General features: G+C 37.5%; 1 non-coding gene and 1 pseudogene across 1 annotated transcript; one reads left to right on the plus strand and one right to left on the minus strand.

The window, feature by feature from the left end:
- Window positions 1-16,897, minus strand: part of LOC148800628 (uncharacterized) — a 28,723-nt pseudogene extending 11,826 nt beyond the window's left edge.
- Window positions 16,898-17,435: 538 nt separating this feature from the next.
- On the plus strand, window positions 17,436-17,542 carry LOC148800629 (small nucleolar RNA R71). Its single transcript, XR_016071082.1, has one exon. It is a non-coding gene; the product is annotated as a small nucleolar RNA R71 (small nucleolar RNA).
- Window positions 17,543-18,090: the final 548 nt, after the last annotated feature.

Below are 18,090 nucleotides of genomic sequence, written 5' to 3' on the forward strand. Positions count from 1 at the left end.
ATTAAATATACTACTTCTAAGGGCCTGTTAGTTTGTTGGGTTTTGAGAAGGGGTCAATAAGATTTTGATTCTCAATGATCAAAATATTTGTGTTCTTTTTTTTTTAGATTTATGTGGAATCCAGAAAAATCTTATTTTCCTTTCTTTAAGTGATACTCATCATCTCTTAAGTTATATATTAAGTAACTTGGTGAAAAACAAACAGAGCCTAAGTCTTACCAACTGGCGAGCCTCCCCGTGAGAAAATAAAAGGGACTAAAATAATCCAAATTTTAATTTCTCTCATGTCAAATAATTATACTGATCAGCTCAGGTCTCAGAGGCTTTGAAGGCTTATCACGTGCATAATAGGTCCTCCTATTTAGTTTTCTATGTCAAATTTAATACCCAGCCCAAAGACTTCTGTCATCTAGTGTAGATGTTTTGAATAAAATTGCCCCATCCTAAGACATGTGGTTTGCCCTCTACTGGACAAAGAGAATCTTCAAAAGCTAGAGCTACCTTGTCAAATCGTCGGTCTAGCTAATCTCCTCCTCCTTGTTAATTAGTGGCGTTAACAATGAAGCTTTTCAACCGAAAAACAATTTATTTTTTAGATTCAATCCTTCAGACACTTCTGGTTTTTAAGATAAAATCCAAAGCTGTTAATAGATTATAGATCCCTCATACTAATTCCTTTTCCTCTTAACAAAAAGAATATCTTTGTGTTTTTTGGGTAATATCAAAGAAAGTTTGAAGCTAAATTAGATTATATACACTGCCTATATAAACAAGTAATTATCTCTTCTTTTCTTTTTGAGGGTGGGGGTAGAATAAGCATAGGGTTGATAGGTAGTGATTATTGAAACTAGGACCTGCACTCAAATTTTAATTTCATCGTGAACCATACCTAACCTTCATATCTAGAGCTTGTCTGGCTAAACCTGCCTCAGCCGAGCTAGCTAGGGTGATTGACTCGTTTTAGGCTTGATTTTATTTATATTATTATATATTAAAATATTGTGTAATTTATACATTTAGAAATTGGGTATGCCTATATTATTTTACTTTATTACTATTTTTTTCTTCATTTTGATAACTAATTGTCAAGGTGATGCCTAAGCGATAAGGCGCCTTAGAGGCTCGCCTCACCTAGTCGCCAAGTAGTTTTGTCCACTATGTTACAAAATACTTATATATTTTTAATTTTTTGACATTATAATTATAAAACAGATATTATTAAACTAGAATACTCATTTTATGTGTTTATATACTAATTTCTTTTTATTATTTTCTTATTTGTTAGGGTTTAATCAACACAAACATTGCTAACTGTTCTATTGAACCCATGGTTCAAAGTATCGATAGACCTCTGATACGTATCAGTACTTATAACGATACTCCCCCTATTATATATATATATTGTTAGACAATGTATGCCCTTAGCTCCAATCAGAATGATATACATTATGACATTTAATGTAAATGAATAAAATACATATTTGATTCATGTTATTATGGTGTGTTTCTGTGTAATACCCTTAAACTAGACACATATGAGACTCGTGTTAGTTTAGAATCTTCACAGCCGTTGGATAGATCTGGGGAGATTTATCCTACCAAGGCTGACACCGATGTGCCGCCAAGTTGGTTGGGGTGGCTTGTTTCAACTGCTAGGGTGAGACCTGAGGTACATGCAGTGTGGGTTTTCTTGAAACCCTGAACTGGACCAGATTTCCAATATTGCCCTGTGATGCGTCTTGGTGACACTAGCAAGTGCACTAGCCGCTCAAGTAATAGAGTAGTGAGTAGAGTATCGTTCCTACGAGGACTTATGTAGCAACTACTAGTATTATATCAGCCTGCTCTTATCTGATTAGCCGAATTCTAAATCTAATTCAAATTTGAAAATCTAGCTAACAAACTATCTACTAGGAATTGGCTCAAACACCTTGTATTCAATTTGAGAGGATAAACTAAATCATTCAAATAGAATTTGATTCAGCCTTGGTTTGGTGAAACTCCAAGGCAATGAACAACCTCTTTCAAGCGCATGTTCATCCTATGCATGAATGATGATTCTTATATCTCTATCAAAAATCTAATCATTCATGCATGCATTAGATCAAACATTTCAAGGGCATCAATTCAGATTGAATGATCACCAACTGAATTGTGCAAGTTATCTCTAATCTTGCATTTAATTCAGTTCTTGAGTAGCAGATCTGAAATTCTAGAGTCTTTCTCAAGCACTCTAGAATTTCCAAGAGTCTAGAACAGATCAGCCAATACTGGATGATGAATGTCTGAATTCTCTCTCAAGCAATTCAGACATTACAAATTACAGATCTGAAATTTCAGATATGAATTTGTAAGATAGCAGTTCGGCTAATCAGTTCTACAATTTATATTCTAATCAAGAAACTCAAAGTTGGATCTGATCTATTTGAATGATTCAAGAAAACTAATTACAGATTGAATTTACAACAATCAAACTTCCATTACAGCAAGAAAGAAAGATAGATGGAGAAATTACATAATCTCTAGCTGAATTCGAACACAAATTATGCAAAAATTAAGTAAGAGTGTGACCTAGATCTCTCAAAAAGCTTCTCCTCCTTCGAACTCACCTCTTCTCTTCTTGGAATGCTTGGATCTCTTCAGCTCATTCTCTCTTGCACCTAGCTATCTCTCTTCTCCTTTCCTTGAATTTCGAACCAAGAGACCAAGGAGACTTGAACTTAGGCAATTGAACACCATTCCTCTCCAAGAGACCTCCTTAAATAGGCTTTCAAGGAGTCTAGAAGCTGCAACCTCTAGCCTCTCTTGAAGCTTCTAGAATTTGCTACCATTTTTCTCCTCTTGAACCTTCTATAAAATGCTGCCCCTTTCTCTTGAACTCTCTAGAGGTGCCGCCCCTAGCTCTTCTTGGGCTGCACCTTGGCTGAAATTTGGGCTGTTTATGGCTGCAATTTAGGCTGCTTTTGAGCTGAAATGGGCCTCCTCTTTGCTGGGCCGAATTGGCTTTCTTGCTAAGCTCTCTCTTTGGGTTCTCCCAAAGAGTGTAGCATGGGCTGCATGGGCCGAGTGAACCTCTCTTGTTCTCTCGGCTGGGCCATGGTTCTAGCTAGGATAAATTACCTCAAATTTGGCTCTTTTTTTTTGTTTTATGCCTTCTTTCTCCTGAGTTGGTTTCCCCTGAATTATTTCCTGAAATTAAGCTGAAATGGGGTGAAACTCAAACAAACCGTCATAAAAATCATGCATAAATCCTTATAAATTGTATGTAAATTATGCACTTCATCACACTAGACCTTGGAGATAGATGGGCAAAACTGGAATGTTACACCTGACCCCTAGACTCGATTATGATACTGCACTATGAAGGAATGGAAAGATCCATCGAATGGATGCCCGGATAATGCGGAATAGAATGGGCGAATTTCAAAAACTTCTTTCCTTCCTACAACTGGGAATCACATTCCCTATTTTAGAAAACTGATTTTCAATGATCAATCTTGAATCAAGAACCGAACCAGATCTGAAACAAAACAGTAGGAGAGGGAAATACCTGATATGGAGAATTAGTATCCTCCAATGAAGGTGTTCATGCCCAGAAAAGTCACCAAAGACTGTTCCCACTAAAGATGACGCAGTGTAGGATAGAACAGAATCAGCAACGTTCTTCACAAGAACTGGATCCTTCGCAAGAACCCACTGGATGGCAGGTGAGCACAGCTTCTTTTCAATTCTTTAACAAAGAACTGAAATCAAGAATGCTTCTTGATGACTCCCATGTGAGTGGAGATGAACTGCTAATGGCGGCAGCGGCAGGAAGGAGGCGGCAGAGAGAAATTGGCACAGTCTCACTGTATGCTGATTTCTCTCTTCTCTGTTGTATCTGTATCTCATATGAGTGTGTTGTGAGGCTGCCGCCCCCTCCTCCTTTTATAACCCTAAAGGAATCAACTCCTAATCCTATTTGGAGATGTTGATCCCCTTAAGTGATAAGGTAGAGACCTTATCTAATCTACAGATCATGATCAACCCTCCTAATTTAATTAGGAGTTTCTAGTTTTGAATCATATTCAAATATGGACTCTTACTAAGTGGATAGGGACTTTCCCTTATCCTTTAAGGCTGGTCCACATCTCAGATTTGCCCCATTCAAGCCAATTCTTATTAGCCCAGTTCGAATTGGAATTTTGGCCCATTAAATGCATGTGCTCACTTAAGCCTTCCAAATTGTTGCCCAGTTGGGCTTTCTCTGTATGGCGTGGGACCCAAACATTGATCTACACATCAGCCACAAAGGTTTGGTCCAGCCTCTATCACAAGGCTTAGCCGAATTCACTGGAAAGCCCAGTAAACCCCTTGAGCCCATCATATGGACTCTGTGGGCCCAACACTTACACTAAGTGGTCATTGGGCCAAGCCACCTTGTAACACCCAAGGACTATGGGCAGATGCAAGATTAGCCCATCAGGTTTAACCCTCAATGTCCTTACACTTAACCTCTCAGCCCATAGTGATCAAACACTGCCCGACAAGGGAGGACCTCTCCCCCGACTACAAGGTACAGTGCTGCACTCTCCTCTTATATGGACCCCGGGGATTAAAACCTTTTGTAAACAATTTCAGAAGCCTATAGTATATATACATATACTATATATTTTGCAAAACAAAATTTCAACGATTGAAATCAACTGCCGGCAGTTTTAGTTTCCATCAGAGAGAGTGCATGTCCCTGATCATTACCTTTGTCCGACAAAGGGGCTGATCCTGTCACTATGATCACCTACTCAGATGGGTTCATGAATCATCTCAACATACCTAGGTTTTGACCCCCTCTAAGGGTCTCACTGATTGGCATATCAAAGATGGCCCAATCCGCCACCTAGTGCAGTACCATAGTCGAGTCTAGGGGTCAGGTGTAACATTCTAGTTTTGCCCATTAATCGCCAAGGTCCAGGGCAATACTGGAATTCTAGTCCGGTTCAAGGTCTCAAGGTGATCCCACACTGCATGTACCTCGGGTCTCACCCTGGTGGCAGAGACAGGCCACCCCAACCGACTTGGCGGTACATCAGTGTCAGCCTTATCAGGATAGGTCTCCCCAGACCAACCCACTGGCTGTGAACGTTCTAAACCAACACAAGTCTCATAAGTGTCCGGTTTTAAGGGTATTACACAGAAACACACCACATGACAAGAATCAAATATGCACTTTATTCATTTACAATAAATGTCATAAGTACATCAAACTGATTGAAGCTAAGGGCATACAGAACTGTCTAACACACTAGGTGTCAGATTAGGCTGTCTTTGATATGCCAATCAGTGAGATCCTTAGAGGGGGTCAAAACCTGGGTATGTTGGGACAATCTGAGAATTCATTTGAGTGGGTGATTATAGTGACAGGATCAACCCTTTGTCAGACAAAGTGAATCATCGGGGATGCACTCTCTCTGATGGAAATCTAAACTGCCGGCAGTTGATTTCAACTATTGAAATTTGTTTTGCAAAATATATTTATATAGAGATATACATACATATATATATATATATTATGGTTTCAAAATGTTTGCAAAAGGTTTTAATTCCCATGATCAATGTGAGTAGAGAGTGCAGAATTGTACCTTGCAATCGAGGGAGAGATCCTCTCTTGTCGGGCAGTGTTTGATCATTATGGGATGAGAGGTTAAGTGTAAGACCATTGAGGGTAATACCTGATGGGCTAATCTTGCATCTGCCCACAATCCTTAGGTTTTTATAAGGTGGCTTGACCCAAGGACCATTTAGTGTAAATGTTGGGCCCATTAAGAGCCCATGGTGATGGACTCAGAGGTTCACTATTTCCTACAGTGAATTCAGCCAGGCCTTGTAACAGAGGTTGGGCTGAACACATGTGGCTGATGTGTAGATCATTGTTTGGGTCCACACCATACAAGGATAGCCAACTGGGCAGCAGTTAGGAAGTTAAGTGAGCACATAGACTTAATGGGCTTAAAGCCCAATTCGAACTGGTTTAATAAGATTAATTAAAAGGGGGTGGTTCTGGGATTTAGATCACCAGATAGGATAAGGGATTATCCCTATCCACTTAGAGAGTTCAGATCCAAATAAAGATTTGGATCAAGAAACTCCTAATTTGATTAGGAAGGCTGATCTTCATCTGTAGATAAGATAAGGGATTATCCTTATCTCTTAAAGAGAGTCCATATCCAAATACAAGATTTGGATTAAGAAACTCCTAATGGGATTAGGAGATGCTCTCTTTAAAGGCTATAAATAGAGGACCATGGAGAACCTCCAAGATACAATAATCAGTTCGCAGATTACAAAGAGAGAAGAATATGCAGTTTGACTATTCTTTCCTGCTCTTGCCGCCCCTGTCAGTTTGATCTCCACCTGTGGGAGTGATCAAGAAAGGTTCTTGATATTACCTTTTGGTAGAAAAGGTAATCTGAAGTCATGCTCACCAGCCCTCCATCACATTCTTGCTGAAGAGCCATCCTGCTGATTCTGCTCCACCTCACACTAGCATCTTCAATGGGACCAGTCTTTGGTTTTCTCCTTGGGCGTGAACATCTTCGTTGGGAGTTATTGTTACTCCGTATCAGGTATATCCCTCTCTTACATTTTGGTTTCAGATCTGGTCCGGTTTGGTTTCAAGATTGATCTTTGAAAATGCAATTTTTTAAAATAGAGAATGTGATTCCCACATGGGAGAGAGAGAATTTTTTGAAATTTCACCCAACCTTCCTGCAGGGTTCGGCCATCCATATGATGGATCTCTCATCCCTTCATATATTATTTAAAAAAATGGGTTCTCGAAAACTCCTGTAAACATGTGCATTGGGGTGCCAAAGATACAATACAATACACCCAATACATGGCATATCGTATCAAAGTTTTGATCTTTGATTGAATCCTCAAAGATTTCAAAACCTGAACCAATAAGCAAGGAATTAAAATTTTGTCTAATCAACACATTTTCTTCTTACAGATCTTCTTCTTCCACCTTTTCTTTTCTTCTTTTCCTATAACAAAAGTAAGGTTTCAGCCGCTATATTTTTTGAATTTTCTTTCCTTTGTTCATTTTCTTCTCATAAAATGTTGATTTTCTAAACTTAAAACATAAAATTTACACTTCTCTTATGAAAATTATGGATAATTATTAAGGAAAGATGGTTATGGAACCTAGGGAACTACCCTAGGATATATGGTTTTACTTAAGAAAAAATCCATCACCTAGGCTAGGCGACTAGGCGACAAGGCACCCCTTATCGCCTCGTCTCGCCTTGGTGCCTTAAAAACTATGCTTAGGTAGTAAACTTTGGATAACGAGAACTATGTTTGGGCAAATATAGGCCCAACTCATTTTAGCCGACCCAAGCCATATATAAGAAAAAGGAAGGTTTGTTTAAGATAGGGCTAGGGCTAGGGTTGGAAAACACCAACAATAAATAGAGCCAAGTTGGGTTAACGTTAGAGTTGATAAATTAGGCAAACCAATTTGACCTAAATCCAATGTGTTATATTTCAAACTATATATTTTATGTGTTGATTTATGTCTGTAAATAGTGGTGGAGGAGAGAGAATGATGAAAAAGGGTATTTTCTTTGTAAAGTATTAGTGATATGATATTTATGTATAGTTTGCATATGGTGTGCTTGCATGAAGCATAAAGTTTATACAAGCGGGGACCCATGCGATGCATGGTAATTGTTAAGTGAAAGCTAAATAATATAAATACATAAAAGTATGTAATTGTTTTACATTTTTAAAATTTTAAATAATTAATAATTATTTTTCTTTATAAACCACTTTTAATATTTTTTTACAATAAAAAATAACAATAATAGATTTCAGCTAGGGTTACTTATCAAATTGATGAAACTGACCAACCATACCAAGTCTACTCAAGTTGGTTGATTATCTAGTATTTGCGGCCGGCCTTGGTTCAACACCTTCCCAACCTTACTAGGTTGGATCAGTTTTGCTTTGGCCACTTGTAAACCAACCAAAATCAAATGACCCGACCATAAAAATATATTAATATTTTATATTTTAAATATAATTCTTTAATACGGAAAAGTGGAAAATTTCCCATATTTCTTAGTCTAAATATTTTATATCATAAATTTAATTTTTAAACTTATTTTTAATAATTTCACTATATTTTTTAATTTAAACTTAATTTTTAAATTTAATTTTTTAAGTTTAAATCTTTTGAATTGACCGAGACACCAAAAATCGACCTAAACTGATACAACCTGAGTTGGTCGGTTTTCACTAATGGTCAGTTGGTTTCGGGTGATCAACTTCCCAACCTGACCAAGTTGATTTGGTTGGCCAAACAACCTACAACCGAATTGAACCAACTACTGAACACTCTTAATTTCAACTAAATTAATACTTTAATCTCTAATAAATAACAATAGTTTAATCTCCAATAATTATTAAAAATTTATAGAAAAAATAAAAAATTATGGAAAATATATTGATAATAAAAATACAATAAATATTAAAAAATATATTAAATTAATCAATAAAAAGTGTAATATAAAATAATATTTTAATCTATAATAAATATTAAACAATAAATTATAACAAAAATACAATAAGTACAATAAAGTAAATTTAAAAATTTAAATAACAGTAGTTTAATCTCCAATAAATATTGAAAATTTTTTGTTAAATAAAAAACAAAAATAAATTTATATAAAGTTATTAAAAACATATTTATCACAAAAATAATAAATAATTACTGAAATACAATAAATATTAATTTTAGTATATATAAAAATAAAATAAATATAGATTAATATTTAAAATTATTATTAATACATATTATTTTTTGAAAGTTATTTTCTACAATTATTAATTTATATAAGTGAAATTAGTTATTTAGAGTATTATTTCGTTATTTAAATAATATCATTATTTAAATTTTAAAATATTAATTATTTATCGAATTTAATAATCCTTAAAATTATAATTTATACTATTATTACATAATTTATTTATTATTTTTGCAAAATATTAAATTATTATTAATTTGGATATTATGTTGTAATTATTTTTCTATTTTTAAGAATTTTTTAAATTTGTTACATAATTTCGTTATGTTAACTATTCAAAATCTAGTTGCGTTAAATATTATGTTATTTATTAAATATTTTGTTCTATAATTATTAAGCTATTTTTAGTATTTTTTATTTAAGATATTTAGTTATTTAAATATTTAAATAATATTTCATTTTTTATGTTAGATTTTTATTATTTGAATAACATTTGAATTGAATAACTAGAAAATCATAATTTCTATTGTTAGTACTTAATTTCATGATGAATTTTGTAAAAATGCAAAGTTATTAATAATATGAATATTATTAAATCTATTATAATGATTTTTTGTGTTTTTAATAAATATTTTAAAGTTATTATATAGTTTTGTTAGAATATTTAAATATTTTTTAATTTTTTTAATTCAAATTTTCTTTAGATAGATATAGATAAAAAGTGGGGAAGAAGAGATAAATAGGAATTAGAGATACCTTAGGAGAGAAACTCTCTACTAAATTAGAGATAATTTATGGGGAAGGAGAGCACAAATGGAGCACCTTAGGAGAGAAGCTCATGCTTCCTCTTGGGAACATGAGAGAGAGAGAGAGAGAGAGAGAGAGAGCTTTTATATAATTTTTTGTGAGGAAGGAGAGCATGTAATTGATTGTTTAAAAAATAACATGGAATAAAAAATTAAAAAAATCAAAAAAGGAGAAAATTCCTAGACTTCCTTCTTTTAATATGTACTAGCGGGGACCTGTGCGATGCACGGGATTTATTAAACGAAAGCTAAATAATAGAAAGGTTCATTCACTAAAATACCCTTTATAATTTCATGGATTTACTAAAATCTACCCCATAGTTAGCATTTTACTAAAACACCACATATAATTTGCAATGGATTTAATCAATCTTCCATTATATGACAGTGGAAAATGACAGTGTTGACCCTAATGTTGATTTAAATAAATTTAATCCATAGAAAGTAAAAATAAAAATGCCATTTTTGCCCTTAATAAGACACAGGTAACCACTTTATTGGCTATATTTGGTCAATTTTGTTTTCTGTACAAAAAAAGTGTTAAGGGTATTTTTGGAATAAAAAATCATGGGCCTAATGGAAAAAAAAACACTCCTTAATGATAGGTTGATTAAGTAAATAAGTTATAAAATATATGGGATATTTTAGTAAAATGAAAACTATAAGATAGGTTTAAGTAAATGATGCGTTTAAATTACACTAGCAAGTGCACTAGCCGATCAAATAATATATTGATGAATAGAGTATCGTTCCCACAGGGATTAATCCAACAACTACTAGTACAGAATCAACCTTTTGTTATCTGACAATCTGAAAGGTTAAACAAGGAAAAACGTAACTCCTAATTATCCAATTATCCTAAGTATTCTCGGATCAAACCACCTTAAGTAATGAGAGGAAATGCTTCACGAAAATACTAGCAAAACCGGTTCAGCAATTACACCATTAAGCTAACAAACCGAAGTTGAATTCAGTCATGGGTTGACTAATTCCTAATTGTATGAGCAGCCTCTTTCGAGCACAGCCCACTCTATCTATGAGCAACAACTCTTATATTTCTATCAAGAATTTAATCGCCATATATGCATTAAGGACAAAGAATTCGAAAGTAATCAATTCTTGCTGAATGAATGCCAAATGAATCATGCATATTATCTCTAAGATACATTCAATCCGTTTTCTTAATCAGTTGATCTGATTACCTAAACCCTTTCTCAAGCAATTCAAGTAATCCAAGAAACAAGAATAATTTGGCCAAAACTACTCTTATAATCGAAAACCCTAATAAAAAAATCCCAAGACTGAACCACTATCAATCAGATCAGCTTAAAATATTAATTACAAATCTGAATTAACATCCATCATGGTTCTTATAATAGAAAGAAAGAAAGATTCAACAAAGAAAAACCCTAATTGAATCTAGTTTACCGAATTCGCAGAATAAAAGAAGAAGACAACTTAGGAATTCTGCATCAATCTTCGATCTCCCCTCCAATTTGCCTTCAGCAGCCTTGTGATCCTTCTCCTAGCACTTCTCCTCTTCGTTCTTGGGTCAAGGGGTCGAACCCTAATTTCCTCTCCTTTTTTTTTTATACTTTTCTTTTCAGCCTTTTGTTTAGAGTCCTCCTCCTTTTTCAATTCTTCAAAAGTCAGCTACCTTTTGGAGCCTCCCATAGGGCTGCGGTTGGGCCTCTCTCCTTGGTGGGCTGAAGTCCTCCCCTTGCCGCCATATCACCATGTATTATGTTCTCTTAACTCTAAATTGTCCCAAATTCCCAAATTCCTGAAATTCAGCTCAATTAGGGTAAAAGCCATTAGGAATCTTCATCAAAACCATGTATAAAGCAATAAAAATAATGTGTAGCATGCACACACATCAAACACCCCCACACTTAAGCTTTTGCTTGTCCTCAAGCAAAGATAATACTCATAAACTGATCATTCCTCAGATTATTTCCATCTATCACATGAATTTTAGGATGAGAATGCGTTAAGTGATCAGGAATCCTGCATAAGCATTCTGATTCATCCCCATGATTGGCCACTCTTACCACATACATAAGAGCAAATGAAGGGGAGAACATGAGATTCTTCATGCTCCAGCACTCAATTCCGTTCAATATATATAGCAGCTCCTTGACCGCCATAACTAACCATCACCTCGAGCTTGGTCTCAAATCCTGTCAATGCACTAAATTGAATGTCCAACTATATTTTTGTCCCCTTGAACCTCAGCCGTCACCGAAATATGTATTTATTTATTTATTTTTTCGGATGTGAGTGCATTTTATGCTCCATCTCACACGGGTCACAGGTTAGAGGCAGATGACAATATTCATATTCCAAGTTGCTAGTTTTACTATTCGACTTGAAATAGCGGAGTTGGGACTGAACTCATATCATAAACCACTAGTTTTACTATTCAGTTCATGACAACGGAGTAATTCGGACTTTGTCCTTTCTTCTTCTCTTTTTTTTTCTTTTTCTTTTGCAATTGTTAAAATTCATGCATTAACAGTTCATGATGTTCACTAATGGCTCGGGTGTTCGTTAAGACTTCAATCAAGTGCACTATACACATGAATAGAGTTAGTGCTGGCCATGATGAAAGTCCTATTCGACTTCCTCATCCTCACGTATTGTGATAAAATTGGATAAATCACAAGAACACATTCTAGCACTTACAAGTGATTTTCCTTCAACTTCATCGTATTCTCTCTTGGAATTCACCTTATAGACAACAATAATTTTGAGGGGATTACCAGTTTATGAGGCCTATTAATGCATTTATGTATTGGGGTGATTGAGGTGCATAGCTATAGCCTCCCCCACACTTATTATGAACATTGCCCTCAATGTTCATATAGATAGAGTGTGAAGATGGTTTCAGCAATGTGGGTAGTGTGACTTCAAGCATCTGAGGGGATTTAGAGAACTTCCCTGAAGAGCGTTCTGAGAGTGGCTCCTTCGTTTGGACCCTCTATCTGCTAAGGATCAAAAGAAACTAGGAGGAGAGAATGAGAAACACTAGGGGTGATCAGCAATCTACGAAATTAAGACCCTAAAAAAGAACTCAAATGATACGAAAAAAAAAGAAAAGCAGATAAACAAATAAATAAAGAAAAACTACTTATCAACATTGGGTTGCCTCCCAATAAGCGCTTGTTTTCTGTTTGAAGCTCGACATTCCAATGGGATCAATGATCGTCTAGGTATACAATTGATGGGGTAGGCAATGTTCCATCCACTATATATGGTTTTAGGCGCTGACCATTAACCTTAAACGTGCCTTGTGTCGGGTGAGTGGCCTCTACAGCTCCATGAGGGAAAACTTGTGATATGGTGAACGGTCTGAACCACCTCGATTTTAGCTTACCTGGGAACAACTGGAGGCGTGAATTATATAATAGTACTTGCTGTCCTACCTGCAAGTCACGCCTTAGTAAATTCTTGTCATGCCATCGTTTGGTTCTTTCCTTATAGATTTTGGCATTCTCATAGGCTGCAAGTCTAAATTCATCTATCTCATTCAGCTGCATTCGTCTCTGTGCACCTGTGGCCTGCAAATCAAAATTTAAGAGTTTTAGGGACCAATACGCTTTATGCTCAAGTTCAACAGGTAAATGACATGGTTTGTCAAAGACCAACCTATATGGGGACATGCCAATAGGTGTTTTGTATGCAATCCTATATGCCCACAATGCATCATCTAACTTGACTGACCAATCATTTCTGGAAGAGGATACCGTCTTCTCCAAAATTCTTTTTAATTCCCTATTAGCTAATTTGACTTGGCCACTGGTTTGAGGGTGATATGGGGTTGCTAATTTATGCGTAACACCATATTTTCGCATCAGCCGCTCAAATTGGGTGTTGTAGAAATGAGTTCCCCTATCACTAATTATGATGCGGGGTGTGCCGAATCGAGTGAATAACTTCTTAAGGAATTGGACTACTCTCCTAGAGTCATTTGTGGGTAAAGCCATGGCTTCCACCCATTTGCACACATAGTCAACAACTAGGATGTATTTATTTCCAAAAGAATTTGGGAAAGGTCCCATGAAGTCAATACCCCATACATCAAAGATTTCACATATTAATATGTTAGTAAGAGGCACTTCATTCTGTCAAGAGATGTTACCTGTCCTTTGGCATTGGTCACATGCGGACACATACCTGTGAGCATCCTTGAACAAGGTGGGCCAATAGAAACCTGATTGTAACACTTTGGCTTCCATGCGGTTGGCTCCAAAATGGCCTCCCGCTTCTCGGTCATGACAATATTGGAGTACCGACTCCATCTCCTCGTCGGGGACACACCTCTGAATGATCTAATCTGCACAAAGATTATACAAAAAGGGGTCACCGCACAAATAGTGTTTCACATCAGAGAAGAATTTCTTCCTCTACTGATATGAAAGGTTAGGAGGGAGGACATTTCTTGCGAGATAGTTGGCAAAATTAGCATACCAAGGGGATGTATCAATCTGAGTGAAGTAGAGCTGCTTGTCCGGAAAATCATCTCAGAGGGTGCTGGGTGTCTTCCCTCCCAAATCTGAATCCTCTAACTGGGAGAGATGGTCCGCGGCCAGGTTCTCGGTGCCTTTTTTATCATGGATTTCGACATCGAATTCTTGCAGCAACAGAATCCACCTGATCAGCCTTGGCTTTGCATCATTCTTTGCAAGTAGATGTCTGAGTACCGAGTGATCTGTATACACAATAACCTTGGACAAGATTAGGTATGAACGAAATTTATCAAAAGCAAAAATTACCGCTAGTAGTTCCTTTTCCGTCGTGGTGTAATTCTGTTGAGCTCCATTCAAGGTCCTGCTAGCATAGTAAATTGGTTGGAAATGTTTGTTCATTCTTTGTCCTAGAACATCTCCAACTGCTGAATCACTTGCATCGCACATCAACTCAAAAGGGAGTGTCCAATCCGGTGCTATTATGATTGGGGCATTGATCAGCTTGTCCTTCAAGATGTTGTACGCTTCCAGGCATTCCTTTGTGAAATTGAAGGGCACATCTTTCTGCACCAATTTGGACAATGGCTTAGCTATCTTAGAGAAATCCTTGATGAACCTTCTGTAGAATCCTGCGTGTCCCAAGAAGCTTCTCACAGACCGGATGGATGTTGGTGGTGGCAACTTCTCAATTGTCTCTACCTTGGCTCTATCAACCTCAATCCCTCTCTATGAAACCTTATGTCCAAGCACAATACCTTCTTGCACCATGAAGTGGCATTTTTCCCAGTTCAGCACTAGATGGGTTTCTTTGCAATGCTTGAGTATCTTTTCCAAGTTATACAGACATGCATCGAAGAAAGACCAAAGATTGAAAAGTCATCCATGAAAATCTCCATGAAGTTCTCCACCATATTAGAGAATATAGCCATCATGCACCTCTGGAATGTTGCTGGAGCATTGCATAAACTGAATGGCATCCTTTTGTAAGCAAAGGTACCGTAGGGACATGTGAAGGTGGTCTTCTCCTGATCTTCCGGTGAAATCGGTATCTGATTGTACTCCGAGTACCCATCTAGGAAACAATTGAACTTATGACCAGCTAGCCTCTCTAGCATTTGATCGATGAAGGGTAGAGGGAAGTGATCCTTGCGTGTGGCTTTGTTTAGTCTTCTGTAATCAATGCACACTCGCCACCCGGTAACCGTCCTAGTCGGTATGAGTTCATTCTTCTTATTCGGTACCATAGTCATGCCTCCTTTCTTCGGCACTACTTGGATGGGGCTCACCCATGAGCTGTCGGAGATCGGATAGATAATACCTGCGTCTAACAACTTGATGACTTTTGCCTTCACCACATCCTTCATGTTCGGGTTCAGGCGTCTTTGGGGCTGAATCGTTGGCTTTCTTCCATCATCCATCAGAATTTTGTGAGTGCATATGGACGGGTTGATACCCTTGATATCTGCTATCTTCCAAGCTAGAGCTGTCTTGTGTTCCCGTAGCACCCGTAATAGTTTTTCCTTCTGCAAAGGGGTCAAGGCTGATGATATGATCACTAGTAGGGCTGATGGTGCTTCTAAGAAGGCATACTCCAGATGCGGTGGGAGTTGTTTCAGCTCAAGGGTGGGTGGCTCTTTGATTGAAGACTTGCTGTCTGGCATCGAGGGTCTATCCAAGCTCTCCAACTTGATGAATCCCTTTCCTTGAAACCAAGGATTGGCATTCAGGTATGCCAACATGCTTTGAATTTCTTCATTTTCTCCCATTATGGCTTCTCCTTCTTGTATGCATAGCTCAAGGGGATCGGCCGCCCTGTTAACCTGAAAACACCCACCAACCGCATAATCAATGACATCTATCATATAACATAAATAATCACTAGAAGGTGCATATTTCATAACATCAAACATTTTAAAAATTATTTCCTCATCTTGAATCCTAAGGCTGAGTTGCCCTTGTTGGACATCAATCATTGCCTTTCCTGTAGCTAGGAAGGGTCGCCCTAGGATAAGTGGGACGTCAATGTCCTCTTCCATGTTTAACACTATGAAATCCACGGGAAAAATAAACTTGTCAACCTTAACAAGTACATCCTCTATGATTCCCCTAGGATGCTTGATGGACCTATCAGCTAATTGCAATGCAACTCTAGTGGGTTGGGGTTCACCCAACCCTAATTTCTTAAAAATCGAATAGGGCATCATATTTATACTAGCTCCTAAATCACATAATGCCTTATTAATCTTTAAACTGCCTATAGTGCAAGGAATAGTAAAACTCCCTGGATCTTTCAGTTTCTGAGGCAGCTTGTTGAGGAGGATTGCTAAGCATTCTTCATTCAGTGCAACTGTAGCCACGTCTCCCAATTTCCTTTTGTTCGCCAAGATTTCCTTAAGGAACTTTGCATAATGCGACATCTGGGCTAAGGCATCTGCAAAAGGAATGTTAATATGTAAACTCTTGAAAATTTCAAGAAACTTATCGAATTCCTTGTTCATTTTGTGTCACTTAAGCCTATTGGGAAATGGCACTTGTGGCTTTTGGCTTGTCTCTTTCTTTGAATCCGATTACTCTTCCTCCTTCTTTTGGTTTCTAGGGTTGCGCCCATCTTACCTTCTTCCTTTGTTTTCTTCTCCACCTCTTGCAGCTCCTTACCACTCCTTAAGGTAATGGCTTGCACTTGTTCCCTTGGATTCACTTCTGTATTGCTGGGCAAGGTACCTTGGACTCTAGAAGATATCATCTGCACCAACTGCCCCACTTGAGTCTCCAAATTCTTGATCGATGCCTCTTGATTTTGAAATCTTGTTTCCGCACTTGATATGAACTTGGTCATCAGCTCCTCTAGATTAGATTTCTTTTCTGACTGAGCGAAGTTTTGAGGGAGGGGTTGCACCGCATTTTGATTTGACCAAGATAGGTTGGGGTGATTCCTCCATCCGGGGTTAAAGGCACGACGATAGTGATTGCCTCGCTACCTTTGCAAATTCCCTATGAAATCTACTTGCTCAGGGGACTGCATGAACTGATTTCCAACTTGGCATTCGGTGTTGATATGACCTCCCCCACACCATTCACAGGCTACGGTTTGAACATGCATGGCTGCCAACTACATTTCATCGATCTTCTTGCTGAGGGCGCCGATTTGTGCAGATAGTGCTGTATAGGTGTCTACATTGTGAAGGCCGGGTTGTATCCTAACTTGGGCTCTCTCGAAATTCCATTGATAGTTATTTGCAGTCATTTCCTCAATAAGAGCATGGGCAACTTCTGGGGTCTTGTTGTTATTGGTTCCTCCAACTGCAGCGTCCATAATGGTCTTGTTTGCTTCAGTCAATCTATTGTAGAACGTCTGAACTTGGAGCCATACGGGAAATCCAGGATGAGGGACCTTCCTCAGTAATTCCTTGTAACGCTCCCATGACTCATACAATGATTCCCCGTCTTGCAGAGAGAAAGTGGTGATATCATTCCGCATCTTTGTAGTCTTGGATGAAAGGAAATACTTGGATAGGAAGCGGCTGGCCATTTCATCCCAAGTTGCGATCGATCCAGCTGGCAGAGAGTTCAACCAAGTCTGAGCCTTGTCCTTCTACGAAAACGGAAATAATCTGAGCCTCACAGCATCATCACTAACTCCGTTGTGCTTGAATGTGTCACATATCTCCAAGAAATTTGCGATGTGAGTGTTTGGATCATCATTAGCCAAGCCGTAGAACTGAACTGTGTTCTGGATCATCTGAATGATTGCTGGTTTGATCTCAAAGTTGTTAGTAGCTATTGCTGGTCTCACAATGCTCGAGGCTGCCCCGGTAAGGGTTGGCTTGGCATAGTCCATCGTAGTCCTTTGCTCGGCCATCTTTGTACTTTCAACTTTCCCTTGCTTAGAAACTCTAAGGTGACGGTGGAGAGTTCGTTCAATCTCTGGATCATAGATGATGCTCTCCTTTTCACTTCTACGTGTCATAAACTGAACAAGTCAAAGTCATAAAGATACTAATACGCACATATCATGAACATATTGTACCA

This window comes from Nelumbo nucifera, chromosome 4, assembly GCF_055504915.1.
Source record: "Nelumbo nucifera cultivar China Antique chromosome 4, China Antique-T2T, whole genome shotgun sequence".
Lineage (NCBI taxonomy): Eukaryota > Viridiplantae > Streptophyta > Magnoliopsida > Proteales > Nelumbonaceae > Nelumbo > Nelumbo nucifera.